At 44.2% G+C, this 21,828-nt stretch overlaps 1 protein-coding gene across 1 annotated transcript in view; it reads left to right on the top strand.

Moving 5' to 3' along the window:
* The first annotated feature begins 1,639 nt into the window (after window positions 1–1,639).
* The window catches only part of LOC143100401 (plakophilin-4-like), a 94,337-nt gene continuing 74,148 nt past the window's right edge, over window positions 1,640–21,828 (top strand). The window contains exon 1 of the mRNA XM_076263552.1: window positions 1,640–1,729. The gene's annotated coding sequence lies outside the window, so the exon portion shown is untranslated. The remainder of the gene's footprint in view (window positions 1,730–21,828) is intronic.

Genomic DNA, 21,828 nt, shown 5'->3' with positions numbered 1-21,828 from the left:
CTGTGTCATCTGTAAATTGACATAGTGCAACTTAAAAGAAAGGCTTTCATACATGTAAATCGCTGAACGCCAACCTTATACTCCAAAAACATTCTCCTACTCCCTCAAGGTAATCGTGAAAGGTCAGTGATGACATCCCAATCCCTTTTGGCAGGTGCTTTAATCTGCTTTCCCTCAAGGATTACATTTTTACAATGGCAAAGAAAAGTTAATGGAAGTGCTATCTCAAAATATTCACATCACATAAACAGCACATTCAACACCAAAGTTGTGCTGAAAGGGATTACGGAAATAACCTTTTGAACTGACATTGTCTTACTGCACCTGCAGGGTAAAATTGGTGTCACTCTGTGATCCCTGGCAATATCTCAAGGGCAGATTTACTGAAAACATGGCTGTCATCTTCAGCTGAGCTCTCTGTATATCGATATTCATTTAGACTTATCATTGCTTATGATTATTATTTCACCTCTTATGAATTCTAGCTCAGTGTGTGTGTATTTTCCCAGCAGGAAAATTAACAAGGGCACCGCTGACAGAGAAACATAATGACTCAGTCTGAGCCTGGGATCAAAATGTCCCTTAATGTCACAATCAATTTTACATGGGGGGGAGAAGGGGCTGGCGAATAAACCATCGGAAGCAAGAAATTAATTCTCTTGATGTTTGATTATCATGTCTGAAATGCTCTGAAATGTCTCATCCTCCTCCTAGCACAGCACAGCTCACTTACTCACTCCTCCCTCCTCCTCTCTCTCTCGTATTAGCCTAATTCCATCCGGACATGTCAGCCAAGATAACATTCTGCATAATGTGCAGTTCATAGAATCATTCTTTTTTCCTGATGACCACACAATAATGTAGCCTGACTGTTCAAGCTTTGGCACAGACAGGCTTGGTTATTTCTGCGGCTGTCTGCTGGAGATATGATGCCTTCCGTTTCTCCAGAACACACATGATGAGGAATAAAACATGAAGTTGTACCACTGCAACCCCTAAGTAAATTGCCTGCCCTAACCTACAATCCAGGGGGGGGGATTACCTTGCTCGCAAACAGCCTGCAGATGCAGAGTCCACCTGATAATGTGCCGTAGAACGCAGCTCCGACTGTGCCCAGTTAATTTACTATCAGGATATCAACTGTACAGTTAGGCTACTAGTCTCACTCATGAAATAGGCTACCATGCATTAGCCTACTATTATAGGGCACCTGATTTTGTCGTCGAACATGGACGAAACGCTTGAACTTGAATGTGTAGGTCTTGGTGAGAAGTTACATAGTTTTAAGAACGTCAGGAAAAGATACAGTAACCAGAGAGGGTAGTAAACATAAATCTTTGCAGTAACTCTGAAAATTACCTTCTCGACGCTTCCCGGTTGACAACATTTGTAACCAAGGAAACTGTTGTTGCCTTTGTCATTGGACAATTCAACAACATGCCTGTCCAATCATCTGTTAACGACTGCATCTTGGGTCCAATGATGTCTGTCGCTCCAAAACCACATTACGGTGACGTCATGCATACTCGAATTGCTTCGGAGTAGAAGCGGGGTGGAAAGGAGAAACCTGGCTCCTGACTATGGAGACGAGTTTCCCTGCTCGGTATTCACACGGATAGGACTCACTGGACTAGTCTTCTGCAACAACTCACAGCATTCAGTCATACTTACTTGTTCCAATGGAGTTCTGCACCGTAAACGATCAACTACTATAACATTCCTCCACAAGGTATGAACTTTAAAAATGACTTGCATGGATTTGCCTTAGAATAGAGTAGCCTACCTCTCGCATGCAACCTATGGGACGAGAACGCCTGAGCCATTCGTACGATCTGGTACGGCTACAATAGCCTTGGCTACGTTTAGAGGCTATCACTTTGTGTGGTCTTCATGCATAATTTTATAGCAAAGAGATGTATTTTAATTAAGTGAGAGAGGATCTCTCTTAACTCTAGATAATCTCACTTTCGTGACTGGCATAGGTAACGCACACCTTTATGGGACCTTCACGGGACCGGTTAAGTGTTTCGTGGAGTGACTCGTCATTCTTTCCCAGAATTTATGACTTCGCCTTACTACAGTTTCTCTAAACTCCGTTAGATCAGGGAGTAAGCTTTACAGACTATTCAGACGTGACTTTCTAGCGCGCTTGTCCTTGAATTGTAGTGATCGCAACTGTGTGCAGGTGAGCTCTCTCTCTCTGTGTTGGAATCTGAGGAATGCGAGGTCGCTTATAGGCGGAGTTACGTGCGTTTCTTTTTATCGAGTTCTTCCAATATATGGACGTCATATATGACAATGTGGAGCTCACGCGTCGTGGTGCAAACATCCAAGTCATAAGTAATTTTTTCATATGCTAGTCATGGAGTGTGTGTTAGACTGAATTTTGAGCCGATTTCCTTGGGAAAATAACCTTTAAAGATCTTCCAAATGGATAGTTTAATTTTGTTGTGTCGGCAATTTCTCGAAAGTGATCTCGATCAGCCTCACATATTCACACCAGCACTGTGTGCTTTCGCTCTGTTCCATGCTCCTTTTAGGTTTGATCTGAATCTATGGAAATTAAAGCAAAGCATGTTTGGACACGCTGCGCCGCAAAAGACTAAAGGGAAAGGCGTGTCAGTCTTAAAAGCCCAAAGAATCCCAACTGTGTTGATCTGATGTCCTTTCCATAAACAACGGGGATGGAAAAACCATTACATTTGAGGTAGTTCAAATTACAGTTGATAGGCTACGCCATCACCAGATGTTGTAATTTATGCCGTCCATAGATTAGCCTAAGTCTGCATTGACCACACTTTTATATCCTACTTGAGAGAAAGGTGTACATTTCCTGTTGGTGTTTCAGTCTGTTCTTTCAACTTGCCATACATTTGTAAGTCTGGGCACTTTGTCGATGGGCACATTTCATTTAAATGCAGTGGACCTGACCTGGCCTTGAGTATTACACTACAGATCTTGAGAGTTGTGATTGTTGCTCCCAAAAGAGACACACATTTCTGCATATATAAATGTTGTAGTGAGTTGGTGTGTTTTTTGACTAATAAAAGCAATGACAAATAATGCAGAAATGTCATTAAAATCCTTGAATTTGCGAAATCACAACATCCTAAAATCCTTGCAGTGCAGGATGCTGTTATGTATCCAAATGCCTCTGCAGTGCTCCAGGTTGCCTATTTAATGCACATTGTTGCATTGTGGACTATCAACAGGGTAGAACTTACTCATTTCCTGTCTTTTAAATAAGGCATTCAAAGTTATTTCCCTCTGTGCTGACTGGATGTTGTTGCTGCTTTTAGTGGAATCAGAAAGGTGGCTTTTGTTTTTATACTTAGCTAATCCCCCTCTCACTCCAGCACCTTTGAGTCTGGGTCTGGGTAGGCATTTCAGGCCAGTGTTGGAGCACTTTAAATGTTTGACTGACAGCATGAATGGTCATTTTTTTCTTCCGGTGCCACCGTTTTTGCTGGTGCATTTGCCACTGATGGCATCATTCCAGGCCTTCTAGTGTAATTCAGGGGACTTATGCAAGGTTTCACTTGTCTGAAACCTCACATAATTTCAGATGAATCTCGACATTGAGTACCATGCCTCCTGGTTATGTCATTTAAGGAAATGCGAATTAATATCCACTCATTGATATTTCTGCTTTCACATAGCCTACCAATTTGTGGTGACTGTGTGGTGCATGCCTGGACTAGCATGTAATCAAATGGCATCAGTACTCATGTATAACAATGATAAAACAATCTGTGTGCATTCTAGAATTAGGCAGTTTAATAGAGTCAAGTGAACAAAAGAAGAAAGGCAGTCATAACAGTATAGAGTTATAGAAATAACACAAAGAATAGACCAGTTCCAGGAAGGGCATGTGGCCGACTCCCCCAGCCAATAAATACTTAGAAAAGCCATATCATTTCTGACTTTGTGTCATTCAGAATAGCAGCAGCTGGAGAGACGTTCATTTTCAATGCTGTCTGTGAACTTCGCTGTGAAGACGCTTGTGAAATATATGGCTCATGAACACATGCTATGGCTATTGCAAGAACACCCCGAAATTTAAAATGGCCTCTTGAGCTCAGAGTGGAGGACACATGAGGTCTCTCCATTCACGTGTCTGTCAACATATGCAGTCGCTCACCAACCCATGAGCTCATCTGTTATGTGTCAGGTTAAATGTAATGGGCCACAAACTCCTCCAAAGCACTGGAGCAAATAGTGACTATTGAGGCAATAAATTACTTGGGTGAAATTAACTTTTTTATGAATGTTAATTTGATTTGGGCCTTAGTTGGAGGTAATGATTAGTCTCAAGAAAGCACTCAGCCACCCAGCCCAAGGTCAAATATTTAAGTCTTCACAGTGTGTCTGCTTGTTTTGGACCATTGTATTGCCCCCCACCCCACCCCGCCCACCTGCCAGCCCCCCCCCCCCCCCCCACACACACACACACACACACACACACTCTGACTCTGTTTTTTAGGCATTCCCTGTCTGCCTGTGTGTCTCCTATCTTTCCTTTCTGTTGCACCAGCATTTCTAGTGAGTGAGAGACATTACTGCGTCTCCTCGTGATCCACATTACCCAACAAACCCACCAACAGCTGACATCTATTGAAAGAATCCAGTTAAATCAGACAAACTTAACATTTCTCATGGGGTATGGCAAGAGAGGACCTGAAATAAAAGCTCCTCGCTCACAAACACCTCTTTGTGGAGCTGGCTTCTCACAATGAATATTCTTGTCCTCTGCTCCTCGGTTCAGTGCTGTCAAGATGGACCATACCCAACTTAAGTAGAGTTTGGTATAAGAAAAAAAAGCTCAGACACACTCGAAGCCACTGTTGTCTGGTGTTTTCATGAAATATATTCCCCCCCAGGCCATTTTGCTGTTCTGATTCTAAAGCTTACATCAAAATATGGTTTCGGGTCACACTCTACCATGGAGACTGTTATTTCTCGGGGAATGGATAGATTTCTTTTTGGTTTCAAATAAGCAGAGCCTGTTGTTAAGGATCAGACATAGCCCAAATACGGGCAAGCTGTGTGCTTTCACTGGCTTTTGTTGTTATCTCAGGATTGGTGTGATTGTGCGCTAGCCCATGCTGTGGTCAGATTATACTTAACAGGAACTGACATCCATTGAATAGGTCTTCTTTTAAGGCCCCTCCCTGGTGCGCGTTTTCCTTCAGATCTGACCAACAGTCGCATACCAGAACTCCGGTTCACTCAGTGTTAAGACTGGCTCCAAATGCGTATCTACAGTACACAGTATGTTTAAACATTAAAACGTGCGACACTTGCTTTGACTACGACAAGATTAAATATTTTCTTTATCTTGTGGCAAACAAGATGGCAGGTGTATTGCAATTCAGTGTCAGCATGCCCTGGGAATCACATCGTCCCAGCTTTCAAGGTGTATTACATCACAGTGTATAAGACATGCTACAAGTCAAGAATTCACTCAATGTTTTATATTTTTTTCCCTTGCTCTATGATCGTATGTGTACACCACATAAGCATTTGCTTCATTAGAGAGTGGACAGCTTCCCATTCTTTTCCAATGGACCTGGGCTGCAGACCTGCGTGGAGTAGCATTGAAGGTTTGGCAGTGGAGCCGTGCGAGCAGAGAGGAACATGCCTGTCATTTGCATAATAGTGTGTTTTTCACTGGCGCTGGGCGGGTTGAGATGAGCACAGCGGAGCTTCCCATTCCTTTTCATTGGATCTGAGCTGGAGGAGCACACTGTTGGATTGACAGTTGAGTGAAAAGAGCATGCCTCTGATTTACATCAAGCAGACAAAACCCCACACTCTTTGTAGATAAGAAACATAAAATGATGGGACACAGCCAATCAAAATGGACTGACTGTTGTGATGGTCTCCTCTTTTTCAAGCAGTGAAAATGGCCACCATAACCATAACGACAGTGGTTTATGAAACTGATAAGTGTCTTCTGAAAAAACCTCCCTTACATAAAGAGTCGCTAGTGGTGGGTTAGAACCTAAATCTTGTGGCAATAATGCTCTCGTTTTCTACGCATAAAATGTATGCAGTCTATTTATTTACTCAGTGTTGTCACTATACATTAATCAAGAAGTAGAAGGCTACTGACTCTACCACTGCATAGAGCAAACAAACCAGTGAAGAAGATGCACTATAACCAAGTTGTAATCAACTGCCTCTTTGGAATTGCTTCTGGGAGATCTGTTTTAATATCAAATGATTTCACTAAATTACAGAGCTTTTGGCTGTGGCTGGTCCTTGGGCTGTGTGTGTGTCTGGGAATATTATTGTCAGAGGCTCTCAGTTTCTCCTACTTTTCCTGTCTCATCCTCCCTCTGGAACAGATGAATAACAATTAGTCTGCTCTGGACAACCAGAAGTTGAAGACTACAGGAATACCATGGAGTCTATGAAACATATTCACATTTTATCACATCATCAAAGGCTTCCTGAGAAGAGACTGACAGTAGAGTGCCATTAAAGTTTTACTGACACATTTGATGATCTTGTACAACACAATCGATGCCAATAAATGCTGTTGCTGTCATTACCAGTTGGCCTCCTCTGGTGATATTTCGCGATGAAATACCTTACATTTTGTATTGACATCTGGGAAGAGTGCTCTGTCACTGTGATGGGAAGGTTAACCAAGACTTTGCTATAGGGTCATTCCGTGTGAAATCACCCAATTTCAGCACAATTTGGCAGGTGACCCTCTCCGAAAAAATCTGAAAAAAATCACAGGTGTTTGTAGACCAAATACATGCATAGATCTAAAATAGTATATCTGTATAACTAATCGTTGCAAAACTACAGCCCTTTGAAACTTCAAGTCATTTTAAGCATTGTGGTGAACAATCCTTTTTGTTCAACTTCCAACCTTATTGGCTCTTTTGGCTCATTTCACACACATTAGTGAAACTATGTGAATAGAAGTAAATTTTCCTGTTGAATTAAAAAATCCAATCGGATCAGACGTATCTTGTGTACTTTCCCCTCTGCAAATCTCTGAAAATGGCTATAAATTCATAATGTGAAAAGACATCATCATCTTTGAGGGCTTCTCATTCAATAAGTATGTGACACATAATTCATCAGATTTTTTTCCTACTCATGTATGTATTATAAGGTCCTGTCCATGCATTAACTTTGGTTGTTATCATTATCATATTTTCAGAGCATTTCTTTAAAATTGGGCTTGATTTTCAAAAAGCCTGTTTTCATCTTCTCATTTCACCACGTGGACAGTTAACATGATTTTTTTTAATTTTCCCATATATCATTCTGAATGTGAGGATCATCTGCCCAAAATGTGGGCTTGTTGCTGAGTTTCTTCATTGAGATAAGATTTTTTACAAATATTGTCTATAAATCCACTGAATTTGTACTTTATCTGCAGTATCACTTTGCACCACACGTGGTGCTCTTTTAATACAATGGAAGTCAATGGAAGAGTAAGAGAGTCACTTGTTTGCTGCACATATCCAATCTAAACACACAGTTTATGGTTCATAGTTAAATTGCTCCAAATAATTATTGCAACATGAACAACATACTACTCGTACATACATTTTATTTAGAGAAAATAAACTGATCAAGTAAATTATACACTCATAAGACTGACTGGTCATCATACATGCAGCAAGAGGATTTAGCATAATTACCATCTTTGTAACGGGTTTTCTACACCAGCTTCAACCTATCAGTGCCTATGTGAGTACTTTAATAATTACTAGCCAGCTGGTTAGGCAAAGTCTATATCCATCGTCATATGCATGGGATGCAGTCCTCTGTGATACACAGACAAAGAGCATTAAGATGGAGATCAGTGATTTGTCTCCATGTGATCTGGGAGTTGGAAAATGAATGTCATAAAGGAACATATTCAAGAAACAATGGTTTTCTAAAATTCAGTTCATCAAGGTATTTCACTTGATGAAGATGACCATGTGTGTTTCCATCACAAGTATTCATAACAAAGTTTGAGGACTCGTGGATCCAAGAGGCATTCGTAAAAAGATGATAACTCTTTAGTATTGATTTTTCTGCATCTGACAATGCACTGAATTTTAGAAACCCCTTTTTTACTTGAATATGTTCCTTTATTACATTCATTCTCCAACTTCTTTCCTAGATCACATGGAGACAAAGCACTGATCTCCATCTTGATGCTCTTTGTCTGTGTATCACAGAGGACTGCATCCCATGCATATGACGATGGATATAGACTTTGCCTAACCAGCTGGCTAGTAATTATTAAAGTGCTCACATAGGCACTGATAGGTTGAAGCTGGTGTAGAAAACTCATTACAAAGATGGTAATTATGCTAAATCCTCTTGCTGCATGTATGATGACCAGTCAGTCTTATCTGTGTATAATTTACTTGATCAGTTTATTTTCTCAAGATAAGATTTATGTATGAGTAGTATGTTGTTAATGTTGCAATAATTATTTGGAGAAGTTCAACTATGAACCATAAACTGTGTGTTTAGATTGGATATATGCAGCAAACAAGTGACTCTCTTACTCTTCCATTGACTTCCATTGTATTAAAAGAGCACCACGTGTGGTGCAAAGTGGTACTGCAGATAAAGTACAAATTCAGTGGATTTATAGACAATATTTGTAAAAAATCTTATCTCAATGAAGAAACTCAGCAACAAGCCCAAATTTTGGGCAGATGATCCTCACATACAGAATGATATATGGTCAAATAAAAAAAAATCCTGTTAACTGTCCACGTGGTGAAATGAGAAGATGAAAACAGGCTTTTTGAAAATCAAGCCCAATTTTAAAGAAATGCTCTGAAAATATGATAATGATAACAACCAAAGTTAATGCATGGACAGGACCTTATAATACATACATGAGTAGGAAAAAAATCTGATGAATTATGTGTCACATACTTATTGAATGAGAAGCCCTCAAAGGTGGTGATGTTTTTTACATTATGAATTTATAGCCATTTTCAGAGCTTTGCAGAGGGGGAATTACACAAGATACACCTGATTTGATTGGATTTTTTAATTCAACAGGAAAATGTACTTCTATTCACATAGTTTCACTAATGTGTGTGAAATACCAAAAGAGCCAATAATGTTGGAAGTTGAACAAAAAGGATTGTTCACCACGATGCTTAAAATGACTTGAAACTTGAAAGGGCTGTAGTTTTGGAACCATTAGTGATACAGATATACTATTTAAGATTTATGCATAGGTTTGGTCTTCAAACACCTGTGATTTTTTTCAGATTTTTTGGGAGAGGGTCACCTGCCAGCCACTGGGTGATTTGACACGGAATGACCCTATATCTTTCACATGTTTACACTTTTTCTCAGTATGGAAGCGCATGGTGTGATCTGTCAGTGGACCAGTTGACATTTTGTGTCTGGGTATTTTTCCGCGTATGTTTTGCTTCTGATGTGACGGGACATAGCTGGCATTTGCTGAAAGCTCTCCAGACTCCATGCTTTTGGTTGGATCCAGGGCGTCAGAAGGTAATCCACTGGACAAAACATGTCAGCGCTTTTGTGAGATTAGGTTCACAAAGGAGGTCTGTCCAGTGAAAAAGCCCCGCAGAGGTCTGTCCCACTGAGTCAGAGTACTGAAAAGCCCCGTTCCAGCCCACTGGCACAAGATGGGCAACAGTGGACACCAAAATGGGAGGATAAGCAGATCTTAGATCGGAGTAGTTCAAGCGATTGTTAACACAATCTTAGTTACCAGAAGTGGCTCTACGTGGGAGGGTGTTGTGCTAAATATTTTACGTGCAGGTTACCCTATCACTGTCAGAGCCTTGTCTCCAGTTGCACAACTGATGGAAAACCACCAAAGGGGACAAGCTGTCTTCTATAGGAGCCCATGGAGTAACGAGATCTCCAGAGGATTTTCTGCTGCTGTCAAATATTGAAGTGTATGACATAAACTGGAACGACACCTTATGATGCATGCACAGTTGTTATGCCTGAAGTCCTATTCCCGTGAGTGATGTATGCTTTCCTGGGTCTTCCTGTTTTTTTTGTACTGGTCATTCAGTATGGCATGAGCGGCAAAACAAATGTGCTACTATATTTACATGTTAAAAATGTAAAGTGCGTTGTCAAGAGAGTTGTCCTAGTATTTGTATTTATGCACGGCTGCCATATTTAGTGTGTGGGCGATGGTGGTGCCATCTTTCCTATGTTGCTCTCTGAAAATTCCAAGGGTCATGTCAGATGATGTCATTTCCATACAGGTTGTCCATAGTTTTAAACAGGAGCCACCTTAAGCATTGCAGGATGTAGGTCTTTGTTTGCACAACCTACGGAAGAGTAAAAAAAAAAAGTGTCAATACACATAACTGTAATCAAAGTGTAGTCTGACTGGCTGGGAAATGGTTTGACATGGCTCTCAAAAGTCCACTCCCAGTTTGACAGACACAATCTATTACCACAAACATAAAAGCTAATTAGTCAACAGGTTGATAACTGGCTTTGCTTTTTGGGGAATTAATCTCCAGGGGTTCAACTGTTGGGCTTTTATCCCAGCTACAAAGAGGGGGAGGAAACTTTGGAATGAGTCCTCGAATAACCTGCAATTTGCAGTCTTCATCTCATCTCAGAAGTTGACATTTAGCAGAGGATAAACTGAACCGTGGCTGGTATGCTAACAGCCATGCATTATAGCAGGCACAGCCTATTTTCCCCTCTGTTCAGCTTGTGAATGTGTCGCTGGCAGGCAAAGTGCTCGTATCAGCCTTTTCAGTCTGCCTGCCTTCAACCACGAGGCCACAGTTCCTCTACCCCGATTTAGATAAACTAACAGCCGCACATTCCTTCCTAGAAGTAGTTAATACAAAAATTGTATCTTTGTTTCTCAAATGTAAGTTCCATAAAGTGAACTTGGCACACTCCTGTTTTACTGGGCTATTAAATATTCTATAAATAAATACTACAGTACGTCCCTCGGTTCAAACAATCCTCTCGTTTGACCAAGTGACTGCTTTCTTTTCATGCTGCTACATGTAAATCCATTGTCATTAGGTAAAAGTTACACCATATTACAGTGTGTTCTCCTTCTCTCTGCTTGAGTGAAGTTGAATGTGACTGTTCTTTGTGGGTTGATCTGCCCAGAGGCAGTAAATTCCTGCCAGTGCGTTTGATAAAGCGCCTCTGTGCTAGTAGGTCTCCGGTGCCCTCTATGAATTATAGCCGGGGTCACAGCGAAGAGGAAATTTGTTTTACTGACCTGTTGGATGGTGATTTATATTTCAATTAAATCCCACGCCATAGATCCTCCAGCCGACCACCTTCAAATATACATCCGTACTCTCTCCCCCACGGGTGTGCCTGTTGGCGGACTTGTACACATCACCGAAGGCAGCGGCACAGTTTCATAAAATATGGCAGCGTACCTATCTGGACACATAGCACAGTCGAGAGAGCATGACATTTTATTTCCTGACCCTGTGAAAATTGTTACAAAGGCTAACAGCTGGCTGTTGGGAAAGGTTGCCATTTTCACTGACATCTCATTTCCTTTCTTCCTTTTCTTTTCTATTACTTCTCTTAATTTCTTCTCTATTTTCCACTTGGCTTCCTCTGGTTTTTTTTTCTTCAAATTAAATGAGCCTTTCTTGTTTTGTTTTTTTATATCATGAGTAATGATTCTCCATATTGATTTGTTTTCAGAATGAAGACATTCAATTCAAGGGCGGTACCATTCATATGCAATTCAGTATGATATGAAGTTTTGCACTTAAATATGTTGTAGTTATTTTTGACAGAAGGTGGCTGTTTTGAAACGGTGGCGTGGAGTAGCATGCGGTGCTCACAGAGAGATTGTATTTCCTGCTTCAAATTACATCAGTCACTGCTGGAATAGGAGGAGACGTCAGTCATGTATCCCGAAAAGTCCTCTGAATTGAAATCACTGACCTCACCTTTTGAGTTCTTTGAAATCCAAAATGTCAGGACATTTATTCACATCCTCACAGATTTTTAATACCACACTTCAGTTATGAGAACACGATGGGTGTGTGTCTGCAGAGTTTGTTTTGAAACATCAAATAAAAAGCTGTCCACAGAATATAATCTAGAGTAGCAGAGTCTAATGCATTACCTGTTGGCCTTTATTTCTCCTTTGTCATAGTCAAGCTGTTTAGCTGCAGGTTAAGGTCAGTAATGACAACTTTCTCCACACCGATCTGTGCGGCGGGCAGATTCGATGTGACAGGCCTTTCTGATTGTGTCGGGAGGGTAAGATTGGAAAGTCAGAAGTATCACAGTGAGGGATAGAAGAGGCGGGATGGAGAGGAAAAATGACATTTCAGACGGCGGCTGTCAGAACCACATACACCCCCCCCCCCGCCCCACACACACACACACACACACAAGTCATCAGGATGGCACGGTGTATTTGACACTGAGAATATCCTGCCTGACATAACTGCAGGCCCTGTCCATCACAGTTGCGGCGGAATAGACAGTGAGATATTCCATCCAATCTACCGTGAGCATGAAAAGCTGGCGTTTTGAATAAAATGAAGGAATGGTGTTTTTTGCATGGCAGCTTGTTTTCTCAGCTGTGGTTTGGACAGCAGGGTGAGGCGGGCGGGGGTGGGGGCCCTGGCAGGGCCGAGGGTGAGTCACCAAGGTGGAGCAGGGGTGTAGGCTGATCACAATCTACGTGACCTGCCTTCTTTTACCCCCAACCATGAGCTGAATTTAGCAAAGAGAAGCAGGAGGGAGATTGGGACCACTCACACACACACACACACACACACACAGTGCAGAGTACTAGCCAAACGTTTGGCCAGTGCATTAGAGCCGGGATGGAAGGCTAGACCTGCAGCACTCACTGACTCAGCTGCAGCGAGGGCCATTAATCCAACCGTAAACCCTGGCATTTGCCTCAGACAACGCTTTTTCTGGGGCAAAATTTGCAGCACTGAAAAAGCGCAGTAACTGTTATTAAACCCCCCCCCCCCATCCCTTCTGCACAATTATCCTCAGCAAGCCCCCCTCATTTAAATGGATGCCAGCAGCTCGTCTTTCCTGTGACCCCCAGGCCACGCGCTCTGAAGCCGAGACTATTTAATAAGCACTGTTAATGCAAATTGACTGTCAGGAGGGACTTTCTTCTCGCCGCTCCTCGTTTCCCCTCCGTCCAGCCTGCTCTGGCGTTCGCCTCGCCCTGCGCTGCATCTCGATGTGACGTGCGGTGGGGCACCGCAACCTTACTGTACTCTCTCCCTCTCTCACCTTCCGGCCCCCCCCCCCCCCCCCCCCCCATTTTAGCGGCGCTCCCCTGGGTTAATGTGGGCAAGGTATGGAGCCGTTTTGCTCAATGTCAAACCTGTCTCCTCTCATTCCCCCCCGAGGCAAAGTTTGTTTTAAAGAGAGAAAAAAAGGAAAGAGAAGTTGGGCTGGAGCAGCTTGCATGAGTCATGCCACCAGGGCATTCTTTTGCTCATTTACCTGCCCGCTTCAAAGGCCAGGCACTCTGCTCTCAATCAAAAGTGAATGATATCCAGGCCACACACTGTGTGTGTGTGTGTCTGTGTCTGTGTCTGTGTGTGTGTGTGTGTGTGTGTGTGTGTGTGTGTGTGTGTGTGTGTGTGTGTGTGTGTGTGTGTGTGTGTGTGTGTGTGTGTGTGTGTGTGTGTGTGTGTGTGTGTGTGTGTGTGTGTGTGTGTGTGTGTGTACAAGCGGATATACGTGTCCCCGCTTTTTACTGATGAATCGTTTGATTAGGTGCTTGCTTACATCTCAGCAGGAGACATCTTTTTCCTCTCCTATCCTCCCTCCTCTGCAGGAGTGTGTGCGCCCTTGTCAGAGCGAGTCTGAAGCGTGACAATTTGCTGCACCATCTGAGAGTCTCACGGCTTCTACACACAGTTGCGTTCCGTCAACGCATGGCAGTGGGTGTTCCCGATGGTAGCTATGCAAATGACTTGAAGTATAACCGTTATTTGATTGGTTGGTGCCGTCCGTCGATTGGCTTGATTGGCCGGTGCCATCTGTCGGTGCAGCAACAGCTGAACTTCTCAACGCGAGCGACACAACGGACCCACAATTCAGTTCGGCAACGGATGACGTGAGCCCATTTAAAGTGAATGGGATGCGTCTCCAGCACTGCAACGCACGCAGCTGTGTGTAGAAGCCGTTACAGCACTGTTAGTTTGAGGGAGCCTTTCCCCCCCCAGTTATGCTGCATGCCCTGACATCCCGTTCCAACTTATTGCTTTTCTTTTTCAACAAAATGTGCTTCATCAGCCGACAGTATTACTGTAGAAGCCAGGGGAGTTTATTTGGAGGGCCTAAGCTCGCTCTGCATCAATCTTCACTCTGTCTGGCGTTAGTTCTTCTCCCCAGATGAGTATGTCTGTTGTGATCATGTTGACTAGTAAGTGAAGGGAAGGATGACACAGGGAGTGCAGAGGACACCGAGGCTTCACTGACTGGAGGCTGCTGTGCTGTGGGCAGCTTGTGTCCAAGAGCTTCAGCTGTCAATAGGAATGACTGACCTCAAGCCTGGGCAATGAGATTGATGGGGTCTGGATGCATGTGACTATTCATCCCAACAACGTGCTTACATCCACACGCACTTTCTCTCTCTCTCACACACACACACACACACACACACTGGCTGTCTCTTATTCTTTCTGACATACGCAAGGAGCAGCTTGACGATCATGGATCTCCCACAGGAAGGAAATGTGTGCAGCTTTAATTGTGGCAGCTGTCATCCGCCTTATCTCACAATCCAAAGTAATGAACTTACAAGTGTGCCCTATTGATAAATGGGCAGCCCGCTAAGCTAAGCTAAAGCTGCTCTCTGCGAGCGTGATTGATCATTCAATAACAGACAGTTCATCTCCCCGCTACAATCAACCCCCGAGATGAGAAAAGCCTGGCAAGGCGCTGCGCGTGGCCCGTAATTCATTTTCGGCCGCGGGCTCCACGGCACGGCTTAGAGCGTGGTGGGCATTGGGCCAGTTGTCATGCAAATGTGGCCTTACGTCATATTCGATTTCAATCAGCTCTCCGCTCCCGTTGTGCTACACGCCCGCTCGGTCCACGCGCCCATAGAAATGTGGTAACCAGCTGATATGCATCGGAATTAGGAAGATGAAAAGCAATACCTTTGCGACGGTGAGGTGTGGAGAGGAACGGTGATTAAATTGAATTTATTCACATGCCGAGCGGCAGTAATGTTCGCTGCCTGCATCACTGGGGCTCGTGGTGCCATCTCGGCTCTGGTTTTTATTGGGATGCGGTCGGCGTGTCATAAAAAAAGGAAACCACAAGCGTATTTCTGTTTGTTTATTTTATTCCACGCTGCAACAAATGAAACAGTTTTGCATTCCGTGTCGTCCGGGACCATGGCAGTTTTTTCCGCTAGGCCTAGTATTTTATTTACCACAAAGACGCCCTGTTTGTTTCAGTTAGCTGGAGCGCAAGCAAACATCCTGCGGGTGGACTAGCCTTGAAATGTGTCCGGCCTCATACCCTGATTTTATCACCTGCCCATACAAGCCTATAGAGTCATCCTGAAAGTCATTGGACATCCTCTGTCTTAACTTGTGACATGTTCAGAAATGTCTGATAAGCACACCTCACTCCTGTTCATCATCATGTGAAGGCGAAGGAAGACAGGAAATTGCTTTTAATCTAGAAAATGACTCATGGTCATTTATTTTATTTACATAATAAAGTACGCCATTTAGTGTACACTTCCATTCAATAGTTTGGATCTAGCAGTAGTGATTCATGACACGATGGCCTGCCAGAAAGAGGTGTTCCCTACAAGCGAGAGGTGTGTCTGGATGGTGCTATTGATATGATTCGGACATGACATGACTCTGCTTCCTCTCCACTGGCCATTCAGTCCATGCCTCATAAAACTCCGTCTGATTTATGAGCAGGCATTGATGTCACAACATTTGCGGTAGTGTGGGAGAGGGTGTAGTAGAGGTCAAGGTGCGTGTCTCCCTCTGAAAGGAATTTTTCATTCAAAGCACTTTGCCATTTACTCTTCACAGCAGAGCAGACTCGGCACAAGAGTCTATTTAACTACTGTAGTCAAAAGGATTTTCAAGGACATATTCAGAGGTATGTGAACGCTTATATTTGAACTAGTGTTATGCTTTTGGCATGGTAGTGTTTAAGGGAGGTGAGGCCTGTGGAAGAGCCAGCGGGTGAGTTTTTGGGCTGATTATGGTGTGTTTTGAACAGCGGCTCCCAGGAATCCAGCCCCGACTCTCGCTGGGAGAAATTACTCTTGTGTCGGGGCGTGTTGAAGCTGAGCGAGAAAAACATTTTCAGCTGCCCTACCCAACAGAAAGTCAAACACTGCTGAGGCTAATTATAGCCCTTTTGTGTGTGTGTCTGTGTGTGTGCGCACACATGTGTTTTTCCCTCAGTCGGGTAAGAGGGTTCCTTGTCCGAGGGAGACTCGTATTAACCTTTGTTTGCTGCGCTGACACTCAACGTCTCTCAGAGACACAAGCCTCGGGAGTGTCTGGAAGAGGAGGCAGGGCTCACTCGAGAGAGAGAGGGAGAGAGTGCCTCTCTGACAAAGTCATTACGGACGGTCGGAGTGAACGCGGCGGGGGGTGTTTTTGCCGTTGCAGCCTGTCAAGCTCACTGGGGCCCTGGTGGGTCTTACTTCTCTGGAATCGCACCCATTGGGGACCAGCTCGCCACAATTAGTCAGTCTTGGCTGGGCGCAGTCTGTTGTGTGGCATGTGTGGCTCTGTGGAAACAGCCTGTGTTTGGCTTCAGAGTTTGTTCCTCGCAGTCTCATGCAAAAACGCAAAGCGCTGTTGGTTTAAAGCCATGGTTTACCCAGCTCTCCCAGCCTGATGGATGCCTTATTTGCCCAGTCACTGTGGGGCTGCACACTTTCAAATGTGATTTCCCCCCCACACCCTCTTTATCAGGGCTGAAATGTGGCATCGACTTTGCTTAGTGAAGTATGAAAAGGCACACAGGGCCACAAATATCACTTTTATACAGCAAAGTCAATAAGCTGTTTGAGAGAAGCAATTAACCATTGCAGGTCTTGTGGGACATTAGTGAGGCTGCTTGGAGCTGTATAATGGAACACTGGGTCCTTCTAGTGCTATGTATTCCAGACTTCTCAGGCAGATCACTGTGTGTGATCAGGGAATTGATTAGAACTCTTGGGTATGTGCTAAATAGGACTGTTTTCCTTCTTGCCTTCCTTAAAGAATTGGTTTAGCTCTGTGGTCCACTTTTAATGGAATGTGGTGTAATTCAAGCTTTTTAAGACAGGGGGTATCCTGCATGTGAAGGGGATTATCAATCTTCAAAAGGTAGCAGGAAGGAAGTCATCATGGGCTTGTTGGCCTCTTAAATATCTGAAAGAACCACCTCTCAGAAACAAACTAAAAATAGCATTCTTCACCGCATAAGAAAAGTGGCTTGTCTTGCAATGGAAGCTCGTAATTGATTTCACAAAAGCCTAGTTTAACAGTAATGCTGTGGCAAACCATCGACCACTATGTCGAGAAAAATACCTTGATTTTGAGTCAAGGTTATACAAGACTTAAAGATTCTGGCACTGTGCCTGAGTTCAGGCGTTGGCCAGGTCGTTTAAGACTTGAAAAATAGACAATTATTCATCATGGCTTCAAAAATGTCTGGTAATGTCTGGTAACAAAATGTCCTTGCTTTAAGTCCTGTATAGAGGCTAATCCATCTCTGTTGGCTTGCAACTGGTAGTCTTCTAAACATGCTAATTTTCCATATCTGCTTGAGTTTTAACATTTCAGACTGAACGATGAGCCACTGAACTATTGTTCTGTTGAGACTCACTTGAGACACAAAAATTTGGGCCAGCTCATAATTACCTCGGCTCTTGATTTTCTTTTGGCACTCTGTGTGGTGATTTCTGCTGGGTAAATGTGGCCTGGTTAATTTAAATGCCAATCAGTGTTCTGCAGCTCATTCTTTAGTGGCTTTGTGGCATGACCGTGACTGGCAGGCTGAAGGCTCCTTTAATCCCAAGTAAGATGACTCTCTGTCTCACATGAGCAAAGACTAATTCTCTCTCTCTTTTTTGTTACTGCATGAATTGCCTGATGAAATGTTTGGTCAGACTTGATTCTTGATACAGTACCTGATGGTTGGTCAGATAATGCTTGATTCTTTATAAGGTTTACCCATAATATTGTAGGTTACTGGGTCAGATGACAGCCAAGCATTCTTTGAAGTATTCTCTGAAAGTATGTCTGCACATGCTAATCAGGATATGGTTAGCCAGACAATTGAAAACAAGCTCCCTGTCCTCCATCACCTTATTCCACCCAGCCAATGCTTGTCTCTACGCTGTGAAAAGTGTGACTTTCTGTGAAACTTCTTAAGGGAACATGACTGCAATACTACCCAGACTGCTTAACTGTTCCATTTTAAACCAACCATTGGAATTGAATACATGTCCACAAGTTGAAGTTGTGCTTGTCAGCCTTTTTCAGAGAAAACGTTCCATTCATGCTTGAGCGTCAGCTTGAAATTGTTAATCAATTTTTAATCAGAGCTGTCAAATGTCCCTCAATGGGAACACAGCCCATAGTTCTGTGTTACTGCCTGTTTGTCAGTTGGTATTTAAAAGCTCTTGTTCTTGTCTGCCTTCCCCCGGCAGTGCTTTCCTCCTCTGGCATGTTTACCTCATGAAGCAGAAGACAAACAGGCCACTCTGAGGATGGCCAGCTGTGGGTCACCCCCTCTAATTCCCTGTCTCTCGCTAATGGTGGGAGGAGCGGTCAGAGGGAGTCTGAACAGCAACCTTCTAGAAGTCTCCCGTGTGGGCCTTTTTGTTTTCCTTGACCGTTGGATCGCTTCCAGGTCAGATTTAAAAGTGGCTGCTTCAGAGGGGCAGAGGGGTCTTATGGCTGTCCGGGGCAGTTTGTTTGAGGCTGGCAGGAACAGATGGGCCTGGAGTTCAAGCTGGGGTGATGCCACCTTCTGCAGGTGTGTCTGAACTCTGCCCCCCCCCCACCCCAGAGGCAGCCAACCTCTGCCAGATGTTCCCGTTACATCTGCATTTTTATGAGATCTGCAGGGCCACCAGCATCCTTCTCCTGAGCTCACCGTATACTTACCTGAAAGGTGAGGCCTTGGTCAAGCCATGACATCAGTGTTTGTGTCCAGAGTTTAGCCATAGGAAATTACATTACCCATAATTATAAGGCACTGCCTCTTTGCCCCAGATGCCTCTACTATGCCGCTCCTTTTTCCCCCCCAAACGCTGACTCTTTCCCAGGGTTGCATTCCAGTAATTACTGTCTGACCGAAGCCCGTGGTGGATGCATTTAGCGTGTCTTCATCACGGGACCTCTCGCTGATCCTGACCTACGCTGACCCAGTCTGGGGGGAAAAAACTTTCAGAAGATGTCGCATGTCTGATGGAGTGGTTGGTCGACATGTTTACCGCTCATCAAGTCTCCGTTCAAAAAGACACAGAAGAACCTGCCTGACCAGTATTCGTAAGATTCCGGCTCCCTCAGGAATTCAGTCGGTTTGTGTGTGTTCCATCATTACCAGCTGCTTGCCTCAATCCTCTACCAGTCCAAGGAACCTTTGGGACGTGGGGCAGATTGATTCCTGTGGAGTCCGCTGAGCAAGAGGATGGGAAATCTGGAGCGTGAGCTAAGATTCTTTTTGACCTCTTTAATCTGCTGGGCTATTAGCTGAGGCCAGCCGTCGGCTTAGCCTTAAGTTGGTTCTAATTCCTAATTTGGAGGGAGCACAATTGGACAGGATTTGAAGCGCTTGACTACTCTTTTTTTATTTCGCTTTCTCTTTCTCTGTCTCTCTGGTGGTAGGATAATTATGCAAGATTTGCTCAAGCTGCTAAAATATGATGATGAAATCAAATTTGAAATTGGTTTGAAAAGGGAGTGTGTGTGTGTGGGGGGGTGGGGGGTGGGGGGGGGAGGGTCGAAGAGAACAGTTGTTTTCTGCGAGGCTCTTGAGAATCTAGGCCACCGTCTAAGTTGTAAACAAGTTTACTTGTGTGCTGCTGAGTGAGCTCGGCGTAGCATTCTGTTTGAATGGCAGGCATACCCGACATAATTCCCCTTTTGCTGTGTGGCATTACCACAGTAACTGACGCTGCGATCTGTTAACCTGTCAAACCGCACATGTTCTGACAGATGTTTGTATTTGCCCAAGCTCCGCCGTCGAAGCGTTGTTTTATTTCCTCTTGTCGGTAATTGGAGGTGGGATAGCTGCAGCAGCACTCCGAAGCTGTTTTTGTGTGTTTGGAGTGAGCGAGCGCATGCGGCTCACTTAAAGGCCTAGTGTGCGGGGCGATCCAGTCCACTCCCCACACATCCCTGTAATCTGCGCTTGCCTCTGCTTGTCTGTGGGATTGATTTAAGCTCCTCAGAGACGGCGGTGCGTCTCCTTCCCTCCCTCCCTCCCTTCCCTCCAGCGCGGAGTGGTGAGCCTGTCTGTGAGGCCGACGCCTTCCATCCCGTATGCGCGAGGCGGAGTATGCTGCCTTGTCACCTAATACCCTGTCAATTATAGGCCCCGCTAACCTTGACGTGGTCATGCCAGCGATGTGATAACAGCCCCAGATACCACAGGCTCACATTTACAGGGTTGGGTGTCTCGGGGACCTCCAGCACATGTCACGGAGCTGCAGCCTCTTCCCAGGAGCTTAGTCTCAGAGAGCAGCACAGGCAAGGCTCCGCTGGGGTGGCAGGAGTTGTCCTTGTACTCTGTTTACATACGACAGTTGGTCAGAATTCTGTGTACTAGATGACACCACTGGTCACCAAGGGACTGACCAAATGTGTTTTGACGTAAGGAAGTGTGTTGATAGGTAGGACAGCCGGAGGGGATTTTGGGGGAAATCTCTGTGTGTACTGAAACACAACACTCGGCACCTCTGCTCCGGATTAAACATCAAACACAGCAGCAGAGAGATATTGTGTTATCTCATATCCCTTAAGCACAAGTGTAGCATTTGGCTTTAAGGCAGTGCAGTGCAAAACAGCTTTTCATGCATTGCATGAATTTTAATGCAAAATTTTTACAAAAATGTTTTATCTTTTAAGTTGCCAGTTCCATCATATGTCAAATCATATTAAACATGTATCCAATTTCACAACACAAGACATCTAGGAGTATTTAGCTAATCAGTCATCCTGTCTTAAAACATGCATCGACCACAGAGAGATAGAGAGAGCGTTGTGTTGGACAAGAGACCGGCGGAACTGGCCAGTCTGGCCTAAATTAGGATGTCTGGCCCCCCTGGGAACATCAGCACAGTAAAGCCAGGCTGCAGCTCACACTCCCGCTGTGTGTCTTTACACTGATAGATTACGGGTGGCTATGTAGGTTGTAAAGTGAAATGATGTGCACCTTCGAAGTCAGGGTGCAGTGTGGCCTGCAGTTACACGCAGTCCATTAGTGGTCAGACCTTTACCGTCCGTGCACGTCACTCTGTGACATTGGGAAATGTAGTAGGGCCTTGCTTTTGGGTCATCCAACCTTCAAAGGGCCGCCAAGTTGCAGTCTCAATAGTGATCCATTTTCTGCTGTCCTGCCAAGTCCAGGGTTCTTTTAGCATTCCTCACAGAGGCTTAAGTTCACCCTAGTTGAGAGGGTTCACTTCCCTGGCCATGAGCATGCTTTCTCAGTGCTGTATTTAGTACTAAAAACCAGACTTGAGGTAACTGGTGATTTATTTATATATTTTCCTCTCTCGCTCTGTGCAAGAGTGGCCATATGGGAGTGACGTCATGTTCTTTCATGCTGAGCTGTAGACATGTGTTTTCCTCTGGTTTGTGGTTGCCCGCTATT

This window comes from Alosa pseudoharengus, unplaced genomic scaffold, assembly GCF_046254945.1.
Source record: "Alosa pseudoharengus isolate Yale_2024_CS ecotype anadromous, Long Island Sound unplaced genomic scaffold, YU_APseudo_1.1 YU_APseudo_1.1_scf_3, whole genome shotgun sequence".
In the NCBI taxonomy this organism is placed as follows: domain Eukaryota; kingdom Metazoa; phylum Chordata; class Actinopteri; order Clupeiformes; family Clupeidae; genus Alosa; species Alosa pseudoharengus.
This window is presented reverse-complemented; position numbering and strand designations above follow the sequence as displayed.